The following is an 18164-nucleotide window of genomic DNA, read 5'->3' on the forward strand; positions in this document are numbered from 1 at the left end:
GGTTGGTTGGGTTGATCTTGCAAAAAATACAATTGGCGATAATGTTTATAGTTTCTTTTAAAGGAACATTGGTGAATAATGACTTTACATCGAAACTAACCATCAGTTGATTGGTAGCACACTGGAATTTACTGAGTGATGCTATATTTGCTATATTTAATGATTAATATTTAGATTAAGTAAATATGCATTATAGGCTAACCCTACCCATTGTCACTTGTGATGTCAAGTTGTCAGGCATTGTCAGTGTTGCCGGATGTTTTTAACTGAACTGAAGATTAGTATTGATTCTATTAAAATTGATTCAAAATAATAGAAAAGCAAAGGATTCTACAAAATCGCAACCTACAACTGCTGAAAGTTTCCCGTAACTGGGAAGCAAATATAATCCGCCCCTTTAGCTAAGTTGGTTAGCGCGTGACTTCGTGAACGAAGAAGCTTTAAGATCAAACGGTGCTGGTTCGACTTTCGAAGTTTGGTTTGGTTTTGAATCTTTATCCTGGGACTGACAAAGCCTTGACAGGTTATTCCTAGTAGTTTCGCATACTTGTAGAGGCTCTTGACGCAGGGTCGGTTATTGACATTGGCAAAGTGAAGTTTTCCGATTGTTGAAGTGTTGTTGCTGGAAATTATTCCATTCACTAGGTGCCGCTGAATGGAGAGCAGTCCTGAAAATGCGTTGCTCAAGCGCACACCCTGAGGTACGGTATGCGCTTGAGCAACGTATTCTAAGGACTGCTCTCCATTCAGTGGCACTTAATAGATGGAATAATTCCCCGGCAACAAAACTTCAACAATCAGAAATTTCACTTTGTCAATCACAGCTACCAGCCTTTTGTGGGCATTGGGCATTACCAAACTAAGAAATTATGTCAACATAGAGACTTTAAAAATTGTGCATTATACTTTGATCTACTCGCGCGTACAGTATCGCATATCAAGTTGGGGAAGGGCCTGTGACAGTACACTAGATTCTTCAACAAAATTTTAACAAAAAAATTAATAAGAATAATTATGAAAATAAGTTTCAATGCTCACACAAACTTTTTATTTTTTCAAACTAACATCAATCAACAGTGACGATCGGTGGGGGAAAGCAAGAAAGCAGTGCTTACCTGAGCGAAAACTATGCAAAATACAATGACTGAATTCTAGGTTTAACTTCTTATTATTTTTATCACGTCTATTTTAACTTGAAAATTACTGTGTTTGTGACTAGAATTACTCGTAACGCTTGTGAGTAGTCTAAGTCCTCACCAAACCGCATGTCTTGCGGTTTGGTGAGGACTTAGACTTAGAGGTGTCTAAGTCCTGAGGACTTAGAGGTCTTTATAAATGCCAATTAACGCAAACGCTCCTGTCAGAAACCACCACTGAGGCTCCAGGGAAATCAACTTTCAAAGTTGCTTTCCCCAAGTTCAAAAACGTCAAAAAACGCCTTCGTTTTATCCAATCCTCACTCGTTTTGCAAAACACCAGCTGCTTAGCCAATCAGATGTGTTATAGTTAGAGTTGCTTTCCCAGTGACGTCAATGCGTACAATCGCTCAACTATCTTGTCATAATGGTCTCTCGTCACGGTGCACACAGCACAGCATCATAAAGGCGAAAAGATGTCATAGACATATTTCAGACCGCAGAGAAACTGCATTTCTTGTATAAAATCTCATGTCAGTCTCCATAACAGTTACCCCTGATGGTAGCCGACTGTGTTGCAGAATCAACAGATAGAATCAGCCTACATAAGCTTATTATTCGTAAGTGCAGACAGTGGCACACCGTTTCGGCCTTCCTGCCTCCTCAGTACAATAGGTAGCCTACACTGGATAAAGCTGTGAAGCAACTGCTTTTAATTATTGCAGTAGAGTTAGCCTAGCCCTAGATAGTAGCTAATAATGTGTTAACCAGTTGGAATTCGGAAATGCAACAGAAGCAATTAGCCTAATTAACACTGCAATGTCCTGCAACGTTAAAATTAAGATTGTTCATGACTTCTAAACATTAAATGGATGTATGATCAGAGTCACTATATACATAGTCTGGAAAGTCAATGGCAAATCTGCCTGAGGTTGTTGTTTGCAGCGCCACCTAGGAGAGCTATGGTTAAATCACAGAATCTGCTTGGAAGGTATGCAAATACAGGCATATTGTCTACTATCAACGGTGAAACTATGCATGATATTGTGGTTGCAGACTTGTTTTAAACTATTGTAAAATGTTTAGGATGTTAGTTACAGTTATTATCTAGAAAAATTCGTTTGGTCTACTTTTCTGAGGCTTAGTTTAGCATGACTACAAGTAGTTAAAAGATGATGGGAGTTTTCAAATTACTAAGGAATTGATTAGTTTATAGTTTGAAGTAGTGGTCTTTAAAGTTCATAAGTTTCAATGTACCAAGTATATACATCAGCTTACTAATTGAAGGGATTAATTACTAAATATTTGTGGAAGCTTTAAGCTGAAGTAGGCTTGAAATTAGTACCGTAATTGGCAGATGCTACTTAGCCAGCATCATTTCCAAAAACATTGATTGATCGATTAATTCAGTTGACAGTTATTTTAAAAAGGTCTATAAAGTTGTTTTATTTAGTGATACAACAAAACGGTGATAGGTTTCAATCTGTGATACTCAAAATAGCCGCTCTCAAAAATAATTTATAAACAAAGAGCATTAGCAAGACAAATTTGAGTACCGGTAAGTATGTAGGTTCAGTAATTTAAAGCAACAATGTCACAAATATTAAAAGTCCTGAGATTTAACTTAAAACTAGTTAGGCTGAAGGAAGATACAGCAGAATCAGATACCTACCGTAACTTGTTCCATATTTTGGGAACCTGGTTTGCGACATAGCATCTTAAATTAATTGGTTATGTACAGACTGGAAATTTGATTGAATGAACCAGTTAAGGCAGTTATGCTGACAAAGGTTATGTTTTGTTTATTTCCTTTGTATTGTAATTTCCTATTTTTTATTAGCATGCCGTTTTTTTGTAGGTCATCAGTCTACTTTGAGACTACTAGCAAACACTGGTTTAATGCAGTAACCGGTTAACCACTACTTTGCTTTGTATCATCTTCTTTTCGCCCTTTTTCACATCACAGAAAACATAGCTTATGACTGCTTGAGGTTTCAGTGGCATGGCTGAAGTTTTTCTTGTTGAAGTGGCTACCGTTACTAATTGCTTGTGATCTGCTTGACATATGTTACAAAATACCTATAGGCTATCATAACGTGTCAAAATCAACAACTTGGCATTAGGTTGCATCCCAACTTCTTAACTAATTCACATATTTAAAATGAACTGCCAAGTTGTTGATTTTGACAATTTGAATATTTCGGATATGTTACATTTTAGCATGTTACTTGTGTGCCTGTCATTCCTGATTTTGAAAACAATTTATATGCTTAATACAAATAGAGAATGTTCATAAATACAGTATATAATATATATATATTTCTTACAATGCAGCAATAAGTGTACAAAAAGGTTTACAATTATACAATTCTTAAAAGTCATTAAAATGTTGTCACAATGCTTGGAAGCTCTTCAAGACATGAGTGAAGAACATCTTATATTTTTCGATGAGGTATGTTGAGCTTGACTTGTATACATGCAAAATACTATTCAATCAAATATAGTTATTACTATCTAAACCTAAAGCTTACTGGTTAACAATTCTCCGCAACAGCATTATCTGTTAACCGGGTTATTATATTGTGATTATTCTTGTATTTTTTTTTGTCTTTTTGCATGTATGGTAATTATTATGGACTTATTGGTGTGATGCAAATAAATTGTAATAATAATATTATCAATATGAAATTTGGAAATCTAACCAATGAAATACTTAACTGCTTCAGGGCCTTCAGGTCGAAAAAGTTAGCTTTCAAAAGCATAATATGCAATATACACGATTATGCTGGTGCTACTTTAGAAGTGTATTAATTCAATAATTTCGAGCTATATTTACATTTTGAGGTACCAGTAATGAACGTTCTTCTTTGGATGCCATTTTTTTGCATACTATATATAGCAATTGAACGTGACTTATTTTACATTACTGGTATGCTAAAGAACAATGGCATCACATGGTCACATTAGTTCGGAGAGATTAATGGCACTTGATGAAGATGGTGCATTACTGAATTTATTTGTATTTTACAGTTGAATGAAGATTTGGATGGTGGAAATTCGCCTATGAAAGGGGAATTTTCTTCGAAAAGTGGGGTATTACACTGACATATTGCCCAATGAAATCAACAACCTTAATCTGCCTAATGCATATCATGAGTATTGTAAAGAAAGCTTATTGCCGGACTTGGACTGTGGAAGGTATACAGCAATCCATTAACTGGAACCTCTATGATGGCGCTTTTGAAGAACTTTTCTAGACCCTTGCTATGTTGACATGTATTGTTTTCGCTGTGATGGTCAGAAATAAAAAAAAACTGTACTTATAAAAAAAAGTACTGTATGCGTATGAGGAGTCATATTTTTACTTACCACTACAAGACTTCTTACATGGTAGAAACAAAACAGCTAAACAATCGCATAAGCCGAACAGTGCACTTCGTAGGCTTAGCACTCCGAAAAGTATGTATAAACAATTCTAAAAGCAAACATTGAAGGGGGATTCCTGTTGTATTTTGTTATCCGTTTTTGATTTGTACAATAAACATCGTAGCATGCTTTTCAAGCTGATTTCACAGCACATTACTTTAATAAAGAATAAAATAGGCTTTCTATTAATACCGTAACTTAAATACTGTAAAAAGTACACAGAAGGGTGCCAATGCGGCGATGATGCAGTTGCAGTGAAAGTACAGTAAACCACTTTTATAATCCCCATTCATTCGAATGAACTAAAAAGTATAAGAAACCATGCGGATTAAAATTCTCGTTTATATACCCATACTGTATGTTATATGTGAGGTTTACTGTACCGGATATATGCAGTATGCATTGTAGATACGGAGTTCCTTCAATGTAGGTACGGTACAGATTCTCAAAGTGCCAATTTCAATCACTGTTTTATGCAGTCTTGAGTAAAGCGCAGTATGCCGGAGTGGTTAGTCTAATGTTCACTATCAACATTAGATCCCTTCACTGCAGAGTGCTTTACAATATCTAAACTTTTGGCGGTACTGCTAAACATTCGAACTGTAGACGCGGTATCACATGCAACTCTTTGATGCTGTCGACCGAAGTAGTGTTCAAGAGGATCCTGCTTCATTCTTGCAAGTATGGTACATAATCTGCGCCAGTAGCAGACGTTTCTCGAATTATTGCTGGTAAGGACGATACGAGAAGAGCATCTGAAGCTTTACTTAGTAGCATATTCTCTCTATTGACATCCCCAACTAAATCTGAAAATCAATAACCTATCATAAATAACATTTAGCAATGTATGTTACAATTAGCACACGTGTTCATCACTAATCAACTATACACACTACACAGGGATGCTAGATTAGTGAATCTTCTCAATATACGAGTAAAGTAGCAGTGAGCACCATGTGCTTATTGCTCAAATTTAAAAAAAACATAATATGTGATTCATTAGGCATAAGCTCTTAATTTTTACTAATGTCAACCATCATAACATAAGGCATAAAATTATACTATTTTATTGTGTTGATCTAACCTGATGAAACTGTTTTTCCCACTGTGCTGTTGAAACAGAAAACCTTTTCTTTTCATCACTTGGAACTTTGTACAAGTAACAAAATCCCATAGTTGTAGTGTTGTTACATTGTGGTAAACAGCAGTTTATTCCACCCCATTTACGCGTAACTTGGAACATTATCAAACTAAATAATCATAACTAAGATAATTCACAACCCTACATAGAGTACAACATTTGATTATGAACTGTAATGCTAATAACAACAAAAGATAATTGCTAACAAAGGTAGTGGTTAACCGGTTAATGCATTAGTGTCTGCTAGTAGTCTCAAAGTAGACTAATTGATCTTCAAAGAACGGCATGGTTAAGATAATAGGAAAATACAACACAAAGGAAATAAACAAAACATACGGTAACCTTTGTCAGCATAACTGCCTTAACTGGTCCATTCAATCAAATTTCCAGTCTGTACGTAATCAATTAAGATGCTATATATGTCGCAAACCAGGTTCTTCAAATATGGAACACGTTACGGTATCTGATTCTGCTGTATCTTCCCTCAGCCTAACTAATTTTAAGTTAAATCTCAGGACTTGTAACCTTTGTGACATTGTTGCTTTAAATTACTGAACCTGCATACTTACCGGTACAGTAGCCTAGGCTACTCAAAATTGTCTTGCTAATCCTCTTTGTTTACAAATTATTTTTGGGAGTGGCTATTTTGAGTATCACAGATTGAAACCTATCAACTTTTTGTTGTATTTTTATACACTTTTTTTAAATAACTGTCAACTGAATTAGTTGATCAATCAATGTTTTTGGAAATGATGCTGGCTAAGTAGCATCTGCCAATTACGGTACTAATTTCAAGCCTACTTCAGCTTAAAGCTTCCACAAATATTTAGTAATTAAACCCTTCCATTAGTAAGCTGCTGTATATACCCTACTTGGTACATTGAAACTTATGAACTTTAAAGACCACTACTTCAAACTATAAACTAATCAATTCCTTAGTAATTTGAAAACTCCCATCATCTTTTAACTACTTGTAGTCATGCTAAACTAAGCCTCAGAAAAGTAGACCAAACGAATTTTTCTAGATAATAACTGTATCTAACATCCTAAACATTCTACAATAGTTAAAAACAAGTCTGCAACCACAATATCATCCACAGTTTCACTGTTGATAGTAGACAATATGCCTGTATTTGCATACCTTTCAAGCAGATTCTGTGATTTAACCATAGCTCTCCTAGGTGGCGCTGTAAACAACAACCTTAAAACATGACTTTCCAGACTATGTATATAGTGGCTCTGGTATGATCACCACATAAGCGAAGCACAATTTGACAGATTTTTATTTTTGATTTGTTTTGGAAATGCTCTCAGAGCGCACCAAATTGGAATTGTTTTTCAAAAATTTCTGGGGGAGGACCCCCAAAGCCCCCACTGGAAGATCTACTGTTTTCAACCATGAAGAACAATTGAAAACAATAGAAGAATCTATTGTTTTCAACCATGTGCAAAATGTTTTTCTCTTGTGATAATTGCATTCCTTCAAAAACTCACTTGTTGTGAAAAAAATCATTGATAAATTGTTTTCCACCCAATAACTTTCCACCCGCAGCTTTCACCAATGATTCTGTTCAATAGCGATTGATCGAGAGAGGGATAGAGAGAGAGAGAGACACCATTTATTTCGTCTGTTGCGAGAATAGTAGGCTATAGGCTACGGTACAAAATATATACAATGCGAATAAAAAATCACCATAACAATTTAGATACCACAACAGACAGGAAGCAGCGAAAGACTATATCACTCATCGAGTCAGCTGCTTCCGGTGTTTTTAATGTGACAAATATCAAGCATCGGCATTATATTAAAACAAGATAGGCTGTTCTGTAAAAATAGGGATGGTAGAAGTAGTAAAATAAAAACAGAATGTTGCTTACTGCTGCGACAGTCAAAAGAATTCTTGTGGTTTTATTCAATCAAGAATTATCATGGCCTACAAAAGTAGTAGGAGAAAAAAAAAACAAAGAAGAAGACAAAACACCTTTGGAAAAACAACAATTGTTACCTGCTAACATAAAGGACAAAACAAATGCACTAAAAGCAAGCCTAATCATAGTTTATAATTTCATACTTTAACAAAACCAGTCAGTTTATTGGCCGACATGAATGCTTCAATGCAATTAATAAGATGACCTCCGTAAATACAGTAAGTAGGCTACGTAACACCAGTTCGTGAGTAGTGGGCAACGCCTACGTAGTAGCCTACCAACAATGTTCAATCTGAAATAATTGCGAAACAGTCGTCAATGTTGTGACAATAAAAACAGTTACAGATAGGCTTAGGCTAAAGTTTATTCAGATTATAAATTTTAAATTTTTTCGTGAAAGTTTTTATACTCGTAGTCCGATTTCTGAAAGGTTTTGTGAAGGTAAATAATTCTATATTTTTGGGACTAAGAATTTCAAACTGCCTTGACCTTTTCTTGAGCTGACACTACGTAGCTTACGGTAAGTGAAAGTTATTTTTTTGAAAACCTCTCGTGCCGTGGTAATGTAGGCTACTTCAGTAATTTCCTGAAAGTAAGGTTCAAAGTGAAAGTTTTACTCTTCTGTTGCTAAACGTTATTGTGCGAATGATTCGATTTTGCATATGGCTTTGAATTTTCTCCGTTTTAGCAAAACGTTACATGATGACGTCAAATCGGTGCTTTCATCAACAACAAGTTTTAAGAAATAGCGTCACTTTTAATTTGCTGTGAAGTACGGTAATAACTATTTAATATGTCGGAAGTCGAGTGTATAGCAAGAACTCAGCGATAGACACGAGTTTCGCCCATGAGGTTGGGCTTCTTGCTTCTTCTTCTTCTTCTCTCGTTTGACTTGCAGTAGCTTAGATTGGCAATGCCTCCTCGTGCAGCCAAGATACGGTAGTTGGGTCCAGTTGTCGAATACCAGTGATTCCACTTGGGGGTAGTAAGATGGGACATTCGTGGAGTATGTGTTGCATTGTTTGTTCTACCGCTCCGCAGACACATATCGGCGAATTATGCAACCCCCACCTAAACAAATTAGCTCCAGTACAGCCAACGTCACATCTGATCCTGTTCAATGTGACCCATGCCTTTCTTGAGAGGTCTGCTCCAGGAGGGATGGAGAGTGCTGGCATAACTGAAAACTGGGGAAGGATATGTGGCAGCTCGTTCCATTCTTGGGTCCATGTTTCCATGCAGCTGAAGTTCTTATCCACAAGTTGTGTAGCATATCGATGGAATGGGCGCCTTGTTGATAGGCGTTGAGGTCTGACTGGTCCATTTGTTTGGGAGTGACTGTAGAGAAGGTGTTGAGGATCGAGTCTCGCATGTAGAGCCAGTTTGTGAGAGGCTTCTTCCCTACGGACATGAGCAGGAGCAATGCCAGCCAAAGTTGGCAGATAAGCAGTAGGTGTGGGGCGGAGACAGCCAGTGATGATGCGCAAGGTGTCGTTAATGCACACATCCATCTTTTTTGTGTGTCTGCTGCGGTTCCATACAGCTGAGGCATATTCGGCTGAGCTGTAGACCAAGGCTAGTGCACTTGTACGCAAGGTTGATGCTCGGGCTCCCCATCCTGTTCCTGCTGGGCTTCTCAAGAGGTTATTTCGCGAGGTAACCTTGGCACGGAGTGACTCGATGTGGGGTCTGTAGGTCAACTGCCGGTCAAGTTTTACTCCAAGGTAAGTTGGGTTTGCAGTGTATGGTAAAGGATTTCCTTTTAGCGAGACAGACAGTTGACGCTAAGATTCCCGATTATTTAGATGGAAAGCAGAGATTGTTGTTTTCGACGCATTCAGTTTGAGCCTCCACTTGTCCAGATAGTCAGCCACCAGTTTCAGGTCAGTTTCAAGTTTTCTTTCCACCTCATGCCAGTTCCTGTGAGCATATAGAAGAGCTAGATCATCCGCATAGCCATACTGTTGCGATGTAGTGCATGGGAGATCACTTATATAGATATTAAATAGGAGTGGCGATAGTGTTGACCCTTGGGGGACGCCATTTTTCAGGCGGCGTGGTCTGCTGGGTTTTCCCTCGTTGGTATGCAGTATGAAGGTACGGTTCGAGATGGTCTCTACCAGAAACTTAACCATGTGTCGGTCAGGAATGAGTTGTAATAGTTTCATAGTAAGACCACGGTGCCACACAGTGTCATAGGCTGCTGTAAGATCCACTAGGACAACACCCACCTTCTCACGGGCTTCAAAGCCACTTTCGATGTCATCGGTAAGCTTGACAACCTGGTCAGTTGTGCATCGGCCGCGTCGGAATCCAGCTTGTTCTTCTGGCAGTTTTGGGTCAACGATTGGTTCGAGTCTGCTCAGTAAGAGACGCTCAAGTAACTTGTATGGCACACAGAGCAGGGAAATGGGCCTGTAACTTTTAGGGGTATCAGCTGGCTTGTTGGGCTTTTTAATGGCTATGATGTTAGCTTTCCTCCAGATCTTTGGGAGGAGCAACTTCTTTAGGCAGAATGACATGAACTGTCGCAGCCACTCTCTTGCGAGTGGTCCAATATGTTTAATTAGCTCTGGTGGGATTTTGTCTGGGCCTTGTGATTTGCCAGTTTTTAGGTGTTTGATGGCTGCGTCTAACTCAGAGATGTTAAAAGAGGTAGATAGGAAACAGCTTGAGCTGGGTACCTTCCATAGTTGGTTGATTTCATTTTTCACTGCTCTGGCATGCGCTTTATCAGCTCCTTGATATTGGCCATTTGCGAGAAGTTGTTTCGCTATGGAGTTGGCCGTTATAGGGCATGGCTTTGGTTTCGTGGTCCTGCCTGTGAGGCGGTTGAGCGTTGACCAGGCTTTCCGACTTGAGTGGGTGAAGTCTATTCCAGCGACGGATTCCTCCCATCTATCTCTTTTTTTCCTGTTGATGCAGTCTGTTAAGTCAGTAGCGGCTGCCGCAGCTGCCAAGCCAGGTTCGGATGACATAAAAATATCATATTTTTGCTGACATTCGTTATCCCAGGTTGGGATAAAATTTCTCCTGCAGCTCCTTGGGATGGATAGCTTGGCTGCCTTGATGAGGTGTTGACAGAATTTTTTGTATGCTGCGTCCACTCCTACGGTGTTTGCTTCAGGAATCTGGTTACATTGCTGCTCTACAAGGTCGGTGTACTTTTCCCAGTCCGCTTTCCGAAAGTTCCATCTTGGGATGTATTTGGTTGGTACTGGTCGAATTGGGTTAGATGGGACAATCAGTGAGGGTCGGTGTTGGGACCGAGGGAATTTCTCCAGGACAGCGCGATGCGGGAGGATTCCGCCAAGCTTCACAAAGGCCAAATCGGGGTTAGATGTGGTACCCCATCTGGCAGAGCGGAAACTATCAGGTTGTTTTGGGTCGTGCAGAAGTTGAGCCTCTACGAGGGATGCCCAATCTTCCAAAGCTGTCCCATCAGAGTTAGTGATGTTATAACCCCATTGAATGCTGTGGCAGTTGAAGTCGCCAGCGTACATGCATGGGGAACTGAAGTTCGGGATCGAATCGTTCAGAAATCTTGTCTGTGGTGACTTGTAGACGTTAACAACGCATACGCTCTCGATAGTAGTAGCGACCCACTCTATGTCTGAGTCACTATCATCAGAAGAGGACACATGTGACCAAGTTGCAGCACTGTGCACAAACGTCGCAACTCCATGGATTTTACTAAGAGTGTAGGAGGCAAGTTGGAAGCCCGTTATCTTCAGGCGCGAAACATCCACACAGTGAGTTTCTTGGAGCAGGATGGCAGTCGGTTGCAAGGGTTCAATCAGGTGTTCTAAAACTGTAGACTTGGCTCTTGAAAAGCCTTCCACATTGAGCTGCAGCAAGGTTATTCCTTCCCTTACGACATTCGTTGATGTCCGCCCTAATAAGGGCGCTTGATCGGGGTCGGAATTAATCGGAGACTGCAACTCCATTTGCATGTTGTTTGCTTCAGATAAGCTTTGCTTTCTCTTTGCTACTTGTCGGTTTGTTGTCATTAGTCGAATCCAGTGCTCACCACGTGGAGGTTGACAACTTGAGCTTCTTGCTGTTTTATAGTGAGTAGTCAGGTAGTGCTGACGCCAGGAAGATCGCTCCTTCTCAACTGAACTATTCAATATCTTCGCAGTTCACGTCTGTGACAAAATCTTATCATGAGTTCCCTTTTGTTGTTGTAGCCTATAGTCGTCAACATATTGTTGAAATTTGCAAATTTTAAATTACGTCATTACTTGCCTCTTCTTTTAATCTAAAAGTGCTTTATATAACCTACTTCCACACAAACAAGTTTTACACACATTATTTTATTTCCAAATTCAAAATCGCTTCATTTCAAAAACTCCAATTCAAAAGTTGGTGTTTTAAATTTTGCAATTCGAACTTACAAATTAAGAAATTCCTTGAGACTCATTTCGTTACCGTTGTGCTATCGGAGCGTAGTTACGCCAGCAGCGGTCCTGCTGTCATCAAGGGATTATAAACTAACAATAAAAAAAAAACATAGAACCCGCAACAGCATGGTTGGTTGTTGGTTAGTTTTGAATCTTTATCCTCGAACTGACAAAGCCTTGATTGGTTATTCCTGGTAGTTTCGCTTGCTTGTGGAGGCTTTGACGCAGGGCCAGTTACCGAGATTGGCAGAGTGAAATTTTTCGATTGTTGAAGTGTTGTTGTTACCGAGTAACTATTCCATTCACTTGGTGCCGCTGAACGGTGAGCAGTCCTGAAATACGTTGCTCAAGCGCACACCCCGAGAGTCGAACTTGCGCCGCGTGATCTTGAGCCGGCGCGTAACCACTGAGCTAATAGAGCGGACTCGTCTTGTTGTCTCCCTGTCAGGACGGAAACTTTGTACAACTCTTGCAGTGTATGTACTGTACAACGTGCATATTTCAAACATGTACTGTTCCTGTTTCTGGCAAATAAACTCTTGATTGATTGTTAGTTATATGAAAATAAAACAGACAAAGTAAAAATGTAATTTTCTTGTAAGAAAACTTCTTGATATATGGCGGCAACACTGTGCTAGCTGATCTTTTAAAATTGCCAGCAAAGCCACTGGCCAATTACGATCTCTGTGGCTGGCCTCATTAAGGTTACTATCGGTCATTATCATTATCTCTTTGATGTGTAACTAGCCTGGTCAGTCTGAATGTCCGACCAGCGTCATGCTTTAGTTGCGTCATTCATGGTTTTGTAAGTGCTTTTATATTTAATTTGCTACCGGCATATTCTGGCTATCACTGTTATCATTAAAATTGTGAAGTTTTCTGACATGTTTTGGTTGGTGCAAGTAAGTGTGGAACAGAGATAGTATTAGTGGGCCATTGACTCATGCTTCACGAAGTAACTCATAGCAGGTTTTCAGTGACCTGACCACTTGTCTTTTTCAAAATAATGAAATGATAAAAAATATTCCAGCAAAATATAAATGTTTCACTAAATTGTAGTAATAATGACTCACCCTATTTTAATCCAGTAGCCAACCGTACCTATAGACTATAGTGAGAGAGAGAAACCTTATATTTGTCTGCTGCGAAAAATAGTATACGGTACAAATATAAACTGGTACAAATATATTCAAAAACAGACAAGAAGCAGCAAAAGACTATATTAGGGGGTGCAACCTAGTTCGTACCCTGAACAGTTTGTACCCTCAGTTCGTACCCTGGTCTTTTCGCAGTCTCCTCGTCATATGACACACAACCGATTATTATTGTATACTTTGTATTCTTTTCATGTTTGTGTTTGTGACAAATAACTGAACTGAAAAAAAGATCGAGAAAAAAATTTAAAAAAAGCCGAAGTCGCTGATTGCAGTTTAATAGCACAAAGCCGAACTCGCTGATCGGAGTTTCCGCAAACAAACTCGAGGGTTAGGTAGGGTTAGCGGAAACTGCGGAAAAATATTTGCAGAATCGCGGCATCAGCAAGGGTTAGAGCATAGATTACTCAATGGTTAGGGTAAAGGTTAGCGGAAAGTGCGGAAAAATGTTTGCGGAAACTGCGATCAGCGAGGGTTAAGGTTAGAGACAGTGCCGGATTAAGGGGGGGGCGGACTGGGCTGAAGCCCAGGGCCCCCACTTTTGGGGGCCCCCACCTCAAAGAAAAAAATCTACTAATTTTTTTAGTTGCACAGCTGGAGATTACTGCTTTAATTCGTATCTCAAACAAGCAAGGGCGGCTCACCCATATGTGCTGCGGTGCTGCAGCACCCCTGCCCAGCCCCAGTTATTCAATTTTTCTTCGTTTTGTTAACAAAAAACATATTTATTTGATACTTTCATATCCGAAAATGGTACGGATTACGGGTCAAAGTTATGATAATGCTGCCAATATGAGTGGCAAGTAGCCTATAACGGTCTTCGAGCTCTTCTGTGCGAGAAATGTAGTGTAGCTCATTATGTCCCTTGCACAGCACATTCACTTAGTTTAATCGGTATCCTAAATGTCCTGTAGAAACATGCCGTTCTGCCGCTGAGCTTTTTGAATTGTTGCAAAGCCTTTATTCATGGCTCGTCTCGTCTACTCATCGTTGGCAAGTCCATCCAAAATTCCTAGATGGTTTCTTGTTTTGAAGACATTATCTGATAACTTACAAGATGGTCAGTTAGATATAATGCAGTTCTTCTTCTTCTATCGAGTCTTCTAAAGTTCGTTGATACACCACAGATTGACACATTCTTCCGCAACGGAGTTATACACTGACAGGTCCACCTACTGCACCGGGTGGCAAGCCGAGGGCAAACAAGAAGGTGATCCGCTGCATAGGCGTAGCCAGGGGGGGGGGGCAAAAGAGGCCATGCCCCCCAAATTTTCCAAGTTTGGATTTCGAAGTTGAGCCCTTTGTTGAAAATATAATAAAGTTTGTAGAAATTTATATCGTTTTCAAAGACATCTAGCTTTTAACACCCCCAAGGATTTGTTTCAGACACACAGAAAGACACCAATAAATTTTGCAAATCGTAAATCGCGCAAAACTTACGCGATTTACGTTTCTTTGAACTAACTTGTGGAAGCAATTTCAGAATGGCTTACTCTGTTGGGTTTTTGTGTAGTTATTGAGTTTTTGTGTAGCTGAATTTTTGGTGTTCTCTTATTTAGCCGCAGTTTTTGCCCGTTCGTGTGTAAGAGCTATCTTTAATAAGTTAATAGCTGTTTATCTGCTAATAAATTTCATACAAATATTACCCTAAAAGTGTTTTCAGAAAGCGCTATAATCCATTATTTGAGTGTAATTTTTCAAAAATTTTCCGGGGGAGAATCCCCCCGGACCCCCCTAGAATACGCGTGCCTTCGGCACGCTCTAACTCCCCTACCACTTTTATTGCTTCAACCCACCAAGATACGCCACTGCACATCAAGTAGCGATGGCTTTAAATCAAACACTTTGTTGTTCTCTTCAATTCATCAAATATTTCGCCCCCCCCAAAAATTTTTCTCTGGCTACGCCACTGGTCTGCTGTTTGGGACTCCGTGAAACCGATACATGCAACTGGGCCCGTATCGTAGCCCCACTCCACCATTAATTTTTAGCGAAAAATGTCACTTGATAAGGGCCCCCACTTTCAGCTCAGCCCAGGGCCCCATAAAACCTTAATCCGGCCCTGGTTAGAGAGCATAATCTAGATCACTCGATTGTTAGAGTTAGGGCCGAGTTAGAGTAAGCGGAAACTGCGGAAAAATGTTTGCGGAAACTGCGATCAGCGAGGGTTAGAGCATAGATTACTTTATGGTTAGGGTTAGCGGAAACTGCGGAAAAATGTTTGCGGAAACTGCAATGAGCGAAGGTTAGCGTTAGGGTAAGGGTTACGGTTAGCGGAAACTGCGATCAGCGACTTCGGCTTTGTGCTATCATTTCAGGGGGGAAATTTTAAAATGTTTGCGGAAACTGCGATCAGCGACTTCCGCATTTTTTATTTTTTTTTCTCGATCTTTTCAGGGTACGAACTAGGTTGCATCCTATATTAGGTACCGTATCGGTAGTGAAAAAGTATATAAGTTACGGTAGGCCTATCGTAGTCATCGTGTCAGCTGCTTCCCGCTTCTGCTAGTAGTCTACAACTATGCCAAATTGCCATTGCATGACACAACTAAAGCTGTTTTAGTGCATTATCAAGGCAAGTAACTGGGTACTTATAATAAAGCTCCTCATCATTCAGTTTTTTCAGTTGTCAAGGGTTGCAGGCAATAAAGCTCAAGTTTTTTTGTTGTGAGATTTTTCATATTGCATTTTTGTCTAGGTATGGTAGAAGTAGGGGATTGCTCCCTCCAAAGAAAGTGAACAACTGGAGGGTCATAGGGTTATGACGGAATTTGGTGCAAATGCAGCCTGAAATCTACTGTCGTATGTCGCATACCCAGTTGCAGCATGACCTGACCGCGTGTGCACAAAGTGTGTATTTCCAAAATAAATATATGGAAATACATGATATCATGTATAATAAATTGTGTACCGGTATTTAATACTATTCCAGTCATGATAATGCAGCAGTATACTTCATGCTACAGTGGTAACAGTATGTACACTGCAACAATGAGGTTTGAATGTAACCTATTTTGTCCTTGAACACTTTGTACCTTGATTTCGTTCCCTAGTGGCGTGTGTCTCTTGTAGAAGAATAGCCGTTACTTGCTTGGCCTTCACTTATGACTTATTGCTCTAAGAATAGCCGTTACTCGTCGGCATCGCTCTGTACAGGATGTAGTTGCATCGAGCTTTGTGAGCTACAATTGCTATCTCGATTTGTTGTTATTCACTTATGACTTATTGCTCTAAGAATAGCCGACTAGCCGTTACTCGTCGGCATCACTCTGTACAGGATGTAGTTGCATCGAGCTTTGTGAGCTACAATTGCTATCTCGATTTGTTGTCATTGATTGCAAGAATCAATCACCAGGGCTCACCACTAAGAGGTTGAGAAGTTGAGCCCTTAAAATTCTGGGTGCTAGAACACCAGTGGAAGCTCACTGGTGCAACATATTTTGTCCCTCTAACACTTCGTCCCCTGAAAAGATTGAGAAAAAAATACAACAAAGCCGAAGTCGCTAATCGGAGTTCCTGCAAAGCTGCAAGATAAAGTGGCGTTAATTCCATTCTTGGAGTGTGCGCTTGAGCAACGCAATCTAAGGACTGCTCTCTATTCAACGACACCTAATGGATGGAATAATTCCCTGGCAACAAAAGTTTAACAACAAGCGGAAAACTTTACTCTGTCAATCTCAGTAACCGGCCTGCGTCAAAAGCCCTACAAGTAGGCGAAACTACCAGAAATAACCTATCAAGGTTTTGACAGTCTGAAGATAAAGAATCAAAACCTACCAGTATGAGTAGGCAAAAACATAAGACTCAGAAAGACCAGTCCCACGGATTACCCATAAGCCCCATATGTCGCGTTGAATTATCCATAATCCCCATAAGTCACGTCAAATTACCCATATGCCCCATAAGTCGCGTCGAATTACCCATAAGCAACGTGGAATTACGTACGCCTTCATGTCAGCATATATGTAATCTGCAGGTCGCCGTAGCAGACGGAGTGTCACATGAAATAAGGTGTTGCAACCGTGTCATATTTTAAACTGATTGTCCTGCTTTGGTATCATGCACATTATAACGTCCCCGTTTTGTCGCTTCTACTTTTTATAGACCTCTGCTATAGTATAGTGCTATATTTGTCGTATATTGTTTTTTCGTTGTGATGATCAGAAATAAAAACAAATTAAACTGATAATATTGTGAGCCTTCTCGAAACATTACTGATATGATATAAACTAAACTAAGTGAAGATTCCACGAGCGCTGGTATGGCGTAGTGGTTTAAACAAAGAGCTATTGACTTTGATAACACAGGTTTGATTCCCACTCTTGTCATTTTTCTTTTTTGTCTTTAATTATCAAGTTCAAAGCAAGAATTAAGTCTCTGGCTGAGTGCGAGAACGATTACTATGCTGCAGTCACCTGATTCATAGGGAAAATTGTCCTGTGTTAAAGAGTTTTAGCGGCCAAAACACTCAAACTGCAGATTGCACATAAGTGGACGGGAAGGCAAGGAAGTCAATCTTCGTGTCCTCCTTTAGGCATGCCTTCAAGTGTCCTGCCAATGACACAGGCTCTTGAGCGATGTCCAACTTATTTTGGAACGTCGAGCCAGTGCTCCTCACCACTCGGCTATGCAGCCGACTACTGGGCTACTAGACGGCTATACAGGCTTATGGGTAATTCAACACCACTTATGGGTAATTCGATGCGACTTATGGTGCTTATGGGTAATTCGTGGGACCCACCCATACCACTGTACCAAATATTTCTTATCAAAAGAGAGCAATACTGGAATGCATCAATTGGACAGTGACTGCTAGTATGCCCAATGCTAACAATAACATATTGTTAAAGCAAATTAAAATTTTCTGTGTCTGAGCAATTGAAGTAGCCTGGGTTTAAATTTACACAGTTTTAACATGACAAAATGTAGAGTGAATGAATTTCTTTTCACCTTGTTAAGTTTTGTTGGTGTCAAG

This window comes from Aplidium turbinatum, chromosome 14, assembly GCF_918807975.1.
Source record: "Aplidium turbinatum chromosome 14, kaAplTurb1.1, whole genome shotgun sequence".
Lineage (NCBI taxonomy): Eukaryota > Metazoa > Chordata > Ascidiacea > Aplousobranchia > Polyclinidae > Aplidium > Aplidium turbinatum.